Raw genomic sequence first — 10912 nt, forward strand, 5'->3', positions numbered from 1 at the left:
ACCTAGACATTGGCGGCTCATAATCAGAATCACTGCCACTGTGAAAGATTTAAATAATCAGGAACAATACTTTCACGTATGAGCCCTGTATCAACATGTAAAATAAACAAATATATACATAGAGTACAGGGAACATAATCACTATGGTGAAGGGCTGTTCCATTCCATGTTTATGTAAAATACCTTTGAAAAATATCACACACACACACAATAGCCAATGTGCACTTTACACAATTCATTAGATGATATTTTTATATATTGCAAATAAAATAATAAAATCTCAACAATCTCAAATTAATAATATTTGATATTATTAATTTCAAACAATGACATTAGCATTATAACTTACCAATCCAGCAAGGCATCCTCACCATGCAGAAACATGTCTTCCACCTGGGAGTCAAAACTAGCTTCGCTGAAAGATTCATCTTCTTGAAGCAACTCTGTCTCGCTGTATCTATCTATTTCCTCTATAATTTGGGTTAAATCTGTACCTATACCTAGACTTGTTTTAGGTTTTCCTGATTTATTCGCCATATTTTAAATATATAAACTTGTTGAAAATTCTATTGAATATGCACTGCTATGCGTAACACCAGTGGCTCCGTCAAGTAGGATTTGCAATGGCGAATGAACCTCTTTTACGCCAGAGTTTATGACAAAGGCTGATCTTCAAACGTATAACTATTACATATTGTCGTTTACCTCAGCTCATTGGCTATCTTCCAAGCTATATTTCAAGATGACCAGTTGTCATTGGGCCAAAATACAGTCAGTCAACGATAGACCGGTCCTACCATTGGTGCACAATGATGTAATTTATTGGTGTCTTCAAATCGGTTTGTTTCAGTCAATAAGTCCCGGGAAAAGAACCATCAGGTATGGTTATGTTAGTAACAACCAGAGGATTGCAATAAAACCAACCATGACTGGATAAACGTTGTTTAGTGTGTGTAATTACCACGAACGCATCGTCCAAAGTTGAATGAGACGCAAATCATGACGCAAGCGGTTTACAGATGTTTTGTGTTAGGCTATAAAAATGGATTTTATCAAACAAAACAAACATTCACTGTGTAGTTAGGACACTTGGCATTGCCACCAGAGGAAGATCTTCAATGGTAAGAGATTTATTTTATTGTTATTTCTGACTTTTCTGACGCTAATGCTTGGTTGGAAAATGCTGGTAATACTTGTGTGTGCGTGGCGCCGCCCTCAGAAAATAGCATGTTTGCTTTCGCAGTAAGGGCTTTTTGAAATCTGACACAGAGGCTGGATTAATTAGATGTTCATCTTTTAAATGATGGAAGATACATGTATTTACAAGAATGTTTACTATAACAAATGGTGTATTTAGAATGTTAGCTCTCTGCAGTTTCACCCGGATGTTGGCCTGGTGGGACGTTAGCATCTCACCTACCCTAGAGAGGTTAAGTTTTCATTTGTATGTTTGAACTTGTAAAATCTTAATTTAACAATGTTCTTGTTTTTGAAAGAAAAGCACATTTTTTGTCCATTAAAAGAACATAAAATTGATCAAAAATACAGTGTAGACATTGTTAATTTTGTAAATTGCTATTGTAGCTGGAAATTACAGATTTTCTTATGGAATATCTACATAGGCGTACCAAGGCCCATTATCAGCAACTATCCTTCCTGTGTTCCAATGGCACATTGTGTTAGCTAATCCAAGTTTATAATTATAAAAGGCAAATTTATCATGAGAAAACCCTTTTGCAATTATGTTAGCACAGCTGAAAACTGTTGTCCTAATTTAAAAAGCAGTAAAACTGGCCTTCTTTAGACCAGCTGAGTATGTGGAGCATCAGCATCTGTGTGTTCGATTACAGGCTCAAAATGGCCAGAAACAAAGACCTTTCTTCTGAAACTCGTCAGTCTATTCTTGTTCTGAGAAATGAAAGCTGTCCCATGCAAGAAATTGCCAAGAAACTGAAGATCTCGTACCACTCTGTGTACTACTCCCTTCACAGAACAACGCAAACTGGCTCTAACCAGAATAGAAAGAGGAGTGGGAGTCCCCCGGTGCACAACTGAGCAAGAGGACAAGTACATTAGTCTCTAGTTTGAGAAAAAAATTAATCACATGTCCTCAACTGTATCTACTAAATTAGTGAAAAGATCTGCATTCTAACTATCAATGTAGTGAAAAGACCTGCATTGTAACTACTAAGGGAGTGAAAAGACTTGCTTTCTAACTACTAATGTAGTGAAAATACCTGCATTCTAACTACTAATGTAGCAAAAAGACCTGTATTTGTAACGGCTTTCCTCTTCCTCTTCTGAGGAGGAGTAGCAAGGATCGGACCAATACACAGCTTGGTAAGTGTTCATCTTGGTATAAAAAAAAAAAGAACACTGAATAAAACAATAAACGGCAACGTGAAAAACAAAACCGAACGAAACAGTCCTATGTGGGAACAAACACAGACACGGAAAAGAATCACCCACAACTCAAAGTGAACCAGGCTACCTAAGTATGGTTCTCAATCAGGGACAACGAATGACAGCTGCCTCTGATTGAGAACCATACCAGGCCAAACACAGAAATCCCAAATCATAGAAAAAGGAACATAGACAACCCACCCAACTCACGCCCTGACCATACTAAAACAAAGACATAACAAAAGAACTAAGGTCAGAACGTGACAGTATTCTAACTGCTAATGAAGTGAAAAGACCTGCATTCTAACTACTAATGTAATGAAAATACCTGCATTCTAACTACTAACGTAGTGAAATGACCTCTACTCTAACTACTACTGTAGTGAAAATACCTGCAATCTAACTACTAATGTAAGTGAAAAGACCTGCATTCTAACTACTAATGTAGTGAAAAGACCTGCATTCTAACTACTACTGTAGTGAAAAGACCTGCATTCTAACTACTAATGTAGTGAAAAGACCTGCAATCTAACTACTAATGTAGTGAAAAGACCTGCATTCTAACTACTAATGTAGTGAAAAGACCTGTATTCTAACTACTAGTGCAATGTAAAGACCTGCAATCTAACTACTAATGTAGTGAAGAGAACTGTATTCTAACTAACTACCTACAGAAACTACTGGTGGCCAAAATGACATGCTACACTAACGCTAGGTTAAAACAACAAACAATATAGGGTTAATCAGGGATAAGGTTAATGCGTGGATCGGATCATAAGGCAGCTGTTAGTGGAGCTTCTGTTCCCAGTGGATCACTAGCCACACCCTTGGTTTCATGGTTCCTCTTATACACGCACGCACGCACGCACGCACGCACGCACGCACGCACGCACACACACACACACACACACACACACACACACACACACACACACACACACACACACACACACACACACACACACACACACACACACACACACACACACACACATACAGGAGTAATTTTGCTCCCTCTGAAGTCACAAAGACCCTCCACCACGGCAAGGTGGAGTCCAGGAGAGGTGATAAAAAACTGAAAAGACGGCCAGCACTATGTAAAGCTGTGATGGAGGAGTGGCCGAGCCGAGGTTTCTAATGTCACAGTGAATACTGCATAGGGTCTCTGTTCATTAGATGGTTGAAGAATTGGCCTGTTCTTTGCAAATGGTTAGAACATTGGTTAGAACACCCAGTGCATGTCTGAGATTCTTCCTATCATCCGCTATCAGCCTGTCCGGTGATTTCCTTAATATACCACAATAATCATACCTCATGAAGAGACAATAGCACAAACTATATCTTTTTAATAACATACACAAAAATATTTCTAAAATATCTATAATGTGTGTTCCTTATATCATGATACTTCTTCCTTATCCGCCTTCCTGGTTTGGAGTGGTTAAACAGAGACGCCCATAGTTCATCGTCTTCAACCTTGTCATCAGACATTATAACATGGCAAAAAGTGTCTGATGAGATAGGTTAAGGAAGACTGTTGATTCTTCAAACAACAACTTTATTATAAGATCTGCAAAACTTGGAGTGGTTAACAATCCACTCAACAGTGCAGAGTTAAGAGCCCAATAAACAGAGTTGTCTCTGCTTTTATAGAAAGTACAATCTCCTTTTCTTTGTGACAGTTTAGCAGATGTGTGGAAAAAGGGGCGGAACAGATTATAAAAGGCGTTTTGGTTTGTCTGTGCTGATTCAGATAGAGGTTGATAGCACGAGGGCTCAACCGTCTAACTCTGTCACAGTTCACACGAAAATGTGCGAGGTTGATAGCACGAGGGCTCAACCGTCTAACTCTGTCACAGTTCACACGAAAATGTGCTCCTGCCTGCAAGTTTCCAAACAGCTGACTTTCTGCAGATAGTAATGTGATGTCTCACATGCTGCGTGTGCACCCAACTGGATCTTAGCTGTACGCCCAGTCTTATGACTAAGTCACACAAAGACAAGTTTGTATCAGGTTAGAAAAAAACACTAACATATAACAAGAGACAATTCTCTAAGTAGTAAACACAGGATATCATGAATCATTTTGTCATTTTCCCCCTACAATCCACAAAGACCAAGAAACATCATGTCCCTGTTTGTTCCTTGTTCCAAGGACTTTACAGCGCACTAACCAAAGCACGGCATTGAGTAAACTTTGAATAAGGCATGACATAAGTCTCTTTCTAACCTGCATTCTAACTATTAAGTTAGTGAAAGTCCTGCATTGTAAGTAGACCTGCATTTTAACTACTTATGTAGAGAAAAGACCTGCATTCTAACTACTACTGTAGTGAAAAGACCTGCATTCTAACTACTACTGTAGTGAAAAGACCTGCATTCTAACTACTTATGTAGAGAAAAGACCTGCATTCTAACTACTTATGTAGAGAAAAGACCTGCATTCTAACTACTAATGTAGTGAAAAGACCTGCATTCTAACTACTACTGTAGTGAAAAGACCTGCATTCTAACTACTAATGTAGTGAAAAGACCTGTATTCTATCTAATACTGTAGTGAAAATACCTGTATTCTCTGTAAACTGGTAATCTATGTATACCCGTCACAAGATCGACGGTTTGATGCTTATTTATAAAACCCTCTTAGGCCTCACTCCCAAGTGTCCGAGATATCTACTGCAGCCCTCATCCTCCACATACAACACCCATTGTGCCAGTCACATTCTGTTAAAGGTCCAGAAAGCACACACAACCCTGGGTCACTCGTCTTTTCAGTTCGCTGCAGCTAGAGACTGGAAAGAGCTGCAACAAACACTCAAACTGGACAATTTTATCTCAATCTCTTCATTCAAAGACTCAATCATGGACACTCTTACTGACAGCTGTGGCTGCTTTGCGTGATGAATTGTTGTCTCTACCTTCTTGCCCTTTGTGCTGTTGTCTGTGCCCAATAATGTTTGTACCATGTTTTGTGCTGCTACCATGCTGTGTTGCTACCATGTTGTTATCATGTTGTGTTGGTGTCATGTTGTGTTGCTACCATGCTGTGTTGTCATGTGTTGCTGCCTTGCTAATTTGTTTAATTAGGTCTCTCTTTAGGAAGTGTTGTGTTGTCTCTCTTATCGTGATGTGTGTTTTGTACTATATTTATATTTATATTTATTATTTATTTTTAATCCTCGCAGGAGACGTTTTAACATTTGGTAGGCCGTCATTGTAAATAAGAATTTGTTCTTAACTGACTTAAATAAAGGTGAAATAAAATAAATAAATACAATTCTAACTAATAATGTCGTGTAAAGACCTGCATTCTAACTACTATAACTACTGTTGGACAAAAATGCCATGCTACACTAATGTTAGACTAAAACAACAAATAATACAGGTTTCATGAGGGATAGGGTTAATGCATGTATCATAAGGCAGCTGTTAGTGGAGCTTCTGTTCCCAGTGGATCACTAGCCACACCCTTGGTTTCATGGTTCCTCTTAATAACTGCTCTCTGTACCAATACTACATAAGGCTGCATAATATGAAGGAGCACATTTTTAGCAGCTACAAGTACCAGCATCAGTCCGGGTTTGGCTAGTCATTACTGACAAGATTCTCCATTTGACATGTTATTTAGATTAAACCTGGCCTCAATTTAGTTGGCTTCAACATACATTCATGCACACACACACACACACACACACACACACACACACACACACACACACACACACACACACACACACACACACACACACACACACACACACACACACACACACACACACACACACACACACACACACACACACACACACACACACACACACACACACACACACACACACACACACATACATACACAGTAGTAATGTTGCTCCCTCTGAAGTCACAAAGACCCTCCACCACGGCAAGGTGGAGTCCAGGAGAGGTGATAAAAAACTGAAAAGACTGCCAGCACTATGTAAAGCTGTGGTGGAGGAGTGGCCGAGCCGAGGTTTCTAATGTCACAGTGAATACTGCATAGAGTCTCTGTTCATTAGATGGTTGGAGAATTGGAGAATGTGCCGACTGGAATTCTTCCCACACCCAGTGCATGTCTGAGATTCTACTGGCATCTGCTCTCAGTCTGTCCTGTGATTTATTTAAAATAGTACAATAATATGCCTTATGAATAGACAATAGCACAAACAATAGATGTTTTTAATAATATTTCAAAATGTGTGTTTCTTACATCAAACTACTTGTTCCTTATCCGCCTTCCTGGTTTGGCGTGTCAGAACCCAGAAGTCCCAGGTTCATCTTCCTCAACCTTGTCATCAGATATTATAACAGTATTATTACATAGCAAAAAGTGGCTGATGAGATAGTTTACTCAAGCAACAATGGTGAACTTTAACATAGTCACATACCTGTGGTGGTGCCTGGAACTGGTGATTGGCCATGATTGAACTCCTGTCATTGAACTCCCCCCAAACAATATTATATGAACTTGAGCCAAATCAATATATGATCATCTAATGGCAATTAATTTATTTTTAAATGCAAAATTAAGTTCATAATATTACAGTAGTTGATATTACCAAGGAAACTGTCCGTATTTGCACTGGTACCATATGAGTGCAGCCGCAGCAACAATCAGACAGAGAATGACAACGAGTAGAACCCAACAGGCAGCAGAGGTCTCTGTGAGGAGAGAGGAGATACAGTTAATATAAGTCTGCATTTACAATTACATGTCATTTTGTTTTCCTAGCAGCTGCATTTACGTGTAATTTTGTTGCCCTAGCGATCAGTATAGCTTTGTTGTAAACCCTTCCCTGCAGAAAGTTAAGAGATAATACTAGGTTATAAGACATGTACATATGCAGCAAGAGATAAGTGTATCATGATCATCTTAGTAATGGTTATACAGTACCTTCCTGTAGAAAGGGGAATGAGGCCATAAGTTTGAAACTAACACATGCAGTGAAAGATAAGTGAGCATCTGGCTCAACTTTGTTATCCATGCAACAACACATTTCTCAACCTCATATATATGTGTTCCATGAATACCTATATCATTGCCAGACACATTTCCCTATGGGACAAGAAAGTATTCAATAAATCAAGCAATCAAATCAACAAACCAATCAAACGATCGCATAACAATTATAAGCAACTTATTAATAAACAGTATAAGAAACCAGTTAAGCAACCAGCAGTGGTGTAAACTACATATGTAAAAATACTATAAAGTACTACTTAAGTCGTTTTTGGGGGTATCTGTACTTTACTTAAACTTCTTATGGCTGTGGGGCAGTATTGAGTAGCTTGGATGAAGAAGGTGCCCAGAGGTGCCCAGAGTAAACTGCCTGCTCCTCAGTCCCAGTTTCTAATATATGCATATTAAGTTTCTAAAACTGTTTGAATGATGTCTGTGAGTATAACAGAACTCATATGGCAGGCAAAAACCTGAGAAAAAATCCAATCAGGAAGTGGGAAATCTGAGGTTGGTAGTTTTTCAACTCAGCCCCTATTGAAGATACAGTGGGATATTGGTCATGTTTCACTTCCTACGGCTTCCACTTGTCATCAGTCTTTAGAAACTGTTTGATGCCTCTACTATGAAGGGGAGCTGAATGAGAGGGGAATGAGTCAGAGGTCTGCCAGCAGTCACGCGCTGGTCATGCGCATTTCACATGAGAGGTATCTCCCGTTCCTTTGCTTTTCTGAAGACAAAGGAATTCTCCGGTTGTAATATTATTGAATATTTATGTTAAAAACTTCCTAAAGATTGATTCTATACATCGTTTTACAAGTGTCTACGTCCTGTAACGGAACTTTTTGACATTTCATCTGCAACTATTGACCACGTTTCATGAGTTTTGATTTGTTTACCAAACACGACAACAAAAGTAGCTATTTGGACATAAATGATGGACATTATCGAACAAATCAAACATTTATTGTGGAACTGGGATTCCTGGGAGTGCATTCTAATGAAGATCATCAAAGGTAAGTGAATATTTCAAATGTTATTTCTGACTTCCGCTGACTCCAACATGGCGGACATATGTATTTGTTGTCTGAGCGCCGTACTCAGATTATTGGTGGTTTCTTTTTCCGTAAAGCTTTTTTGAAATCTGTCACAGCGGTTGCATTAAAGAGAGGTGTATCTAAAGTTCCATGCATAACACTTGTATTTTCATCCACATTTATAATGAGTATTTCTGTAAATTGATGTGGCTCTCTGTAAAATCACTGGATGTTTTTGGGAACTACTGAACATGACGTGCCAATGTATACTGAGATTTTTGAATATAAATATGAACTTTATCAAACAAAACATACGTGTATTGTGTAACATGAAGTCCTATGAGTGTTATCTGAGGAAGACCATCAAAGGTTAGTGATTAATTTTATCTCTATTTCTGCTTTTTGTGACTCCAATCTTTGACTGGAAAAATGTTTTTCTGTGGCTTGGCTCTGATCTAACATAATCGTTTGTGGTGCTTTCGCTGTAAAGCCTATTTGAAATCGGACACTGTGGTGGGATTAACAACAAGATTACCTTTAAAATGGTATAAGATACTTGCATGTTTGAAGAATTTTAATTATTAGATTTCTGTTGTTTTGAATTTGGCGCAGTGCACTTTCACTGGCTGTTATCATATCGATCCCGTTAAGGGGATTTCAGCCCTAAGAAATTTTAACTATTTATATTTTCGACAACTTTTACTTTTACTTTACTGCATTCCTAAAGAAAATAATGTACTTTTTCCTCCATACATTTCCCTGACTCCCAAAAGGGTTTGTTACATTTTGAATGGTTAGCAGGACAGGAAAATGGTCCAATTCACACACTTATCAAGAGACCATCCCTGTCCTACCCTACTGCCTCTGATCTGGCGGACTCACAAAACACAAATGTTTCGTTGGTAAATGATGTCTGAGTGTTGGAGTGTGCCCCTGGCTATGCGTAAATAAAATAAAAAAGACAATTGTGCCATCTGGTTTGCTTAATATATTGATACATAAGCATTATTTTGCTATTACATTTACTTTTGATACTTAAGTGTATTTAAACCCAAATACTTACTTTTACTTATGTAGAAATTTGCTGGGTGAATTCCACTTTTATGTAAGTCATTTTTTATGAAGGCATGATGTACTTTTCCCACCACTGTCAACCAGTATGAATAGTGTGTGTGTGTGTCTCATGTGATTCTCACCAGAGGATGTGTGTACATAGAAGGAGCCTGTTGCTCGTCCGTAGGGTTGGAGGCCTCACAGACATAGAGACCATTCAGCTCAGAGTTGAGACTGAGGAAGTTCAGTGTGTCTCCTCCCTCTGCTCTCATTGAAGGCCCAGGCCATGGCTGGGCCACTCTGAGGGGGAGAGAGAGAGAAGGAGGTCTGTGTGTGTGTGTGTGTGTGTGTGTGTGTGTGTGTGTGTGTGTGTGTGTGTGTGTGTGTGTGTGTGTGTGTGTGTGTGTGTGTGTGTGTGTGTGTGTGTGTGTGTGTGTGTGTGTGTGTGTGTGAGAAAGACAACGGCATGATTTGACTGCCAGCACAATTGAACAACTGTCCTTTAGAAATGAACATACTGATGCTTCAAGCCTACACTACCATTTTAACGTTTGGGGTCACTTAGAAATGTCCTTGTTAATTAAAGAAAAACAATTTTTGACATAACAATAACATTAAATTGATCAGAAATACAGTGTAGATATTGTTAATGTTGTAAATGACTATTGTAGCTCACAGACATAGAGACCATTCAGCTCAGAGCTGAGACTGAGGAAGTGCAGTATGTCTCCCTCTGCTCTCACTGAAGACCCAGGCCATGGCTGGGCCACTCTGAGGGGGAGAGGGGAGAGAAGGAGAGGGGCTGAGAGTATGTGTGTGACTGTATGTGTGCATGCGTGTGGTCCTTCTGTAGCTCAGTTGGTAGAGCATGGCGCTTGTAACGCCAGGGTAGTGGGTTCAATCCCCGGGACCACCCATACGTAGAATGTATGCACACATGACTGTAAGTCGCTTTGGATAAAAGTGTCTGCTAAATGGCATATATTATATTATTATTATAAGACAAAGGCATGATTTGACTGCCAGCATAATTCTACAACTGTCCTTTAGCTTATTTAGATCTCATGTCTTAACATGTGCAGATAACATTTACATTTAAACTGATATGAAATAGTTTACATAGAAGTAAGTACCTGCTCCAGGTGTAGTTGGGGTGTGGGTTGCCATCTGCTACACATCGTAAGACTGTGGCTTTAGAGGCCTCACTAAAGGTAACGTTCACTGTCTGAGGTGGATCTATATGAGAGAGAGAGAGAGAGAGAGAGAGAGAGAGAGAGAGAGAGAGAGAGAGAGAGAGAGAGAGAGAGAGAGAGAGAGAGAGAGAGAGAGAGAGAGAGAGAGAGAGAGAGAAAGGAGTTGTTTGTGGACAATAGGAGAAAGAAGGGAGAGCACTTCCATCCACATCGACAGGGCAGTTGTGGAGTCCACATTTGGCGTCCACATCTGT

General features: G+C 39.3%; 1 long non-coding RNA gene across 1 annotated transcript; it reads right to left on the reverse strand.

The window, feature by feature from the left end:
- Positions 1 to 6314: 6314 nt before the first annotated feature.
- On the reverse strand, positions 6315 to 9820 carry LOC124042982. The gene is made up of 4 exons (XR_006840235.1): positions 9609 to 9820; positions 6807 to 7080; positions 6629 to 6706; positions 6315 to 6528 (listed from the first exon to the last, which is right to left on the reverse strand). It is a non-coding gene; the product is annotated as an uncharacterized LOC124042982 (long non-coding RNA).
- Between the last annotated feature and the right edge of the window lie 1092 nt (positions 9821 to 10912).

The sequence above is a fragment of the Oncorhynchus gorbuscha genome, linkage group LG09 (assembly GCF_021184085.1).
Source record: "Oncorhynchus gorbuscha isolate QuinsamMale2020 ecotype Even-year linkage group LG09, OgorEven_v1.0, whole genome shotgun sequence".
NCBI classification, from domain to species: Eukaryota; Metazoa; Chordata; class Actinopteri; order Salmoniformes; family Salmonidae; genus Oncorhynchus; species Oncorhynchus gorbuscha.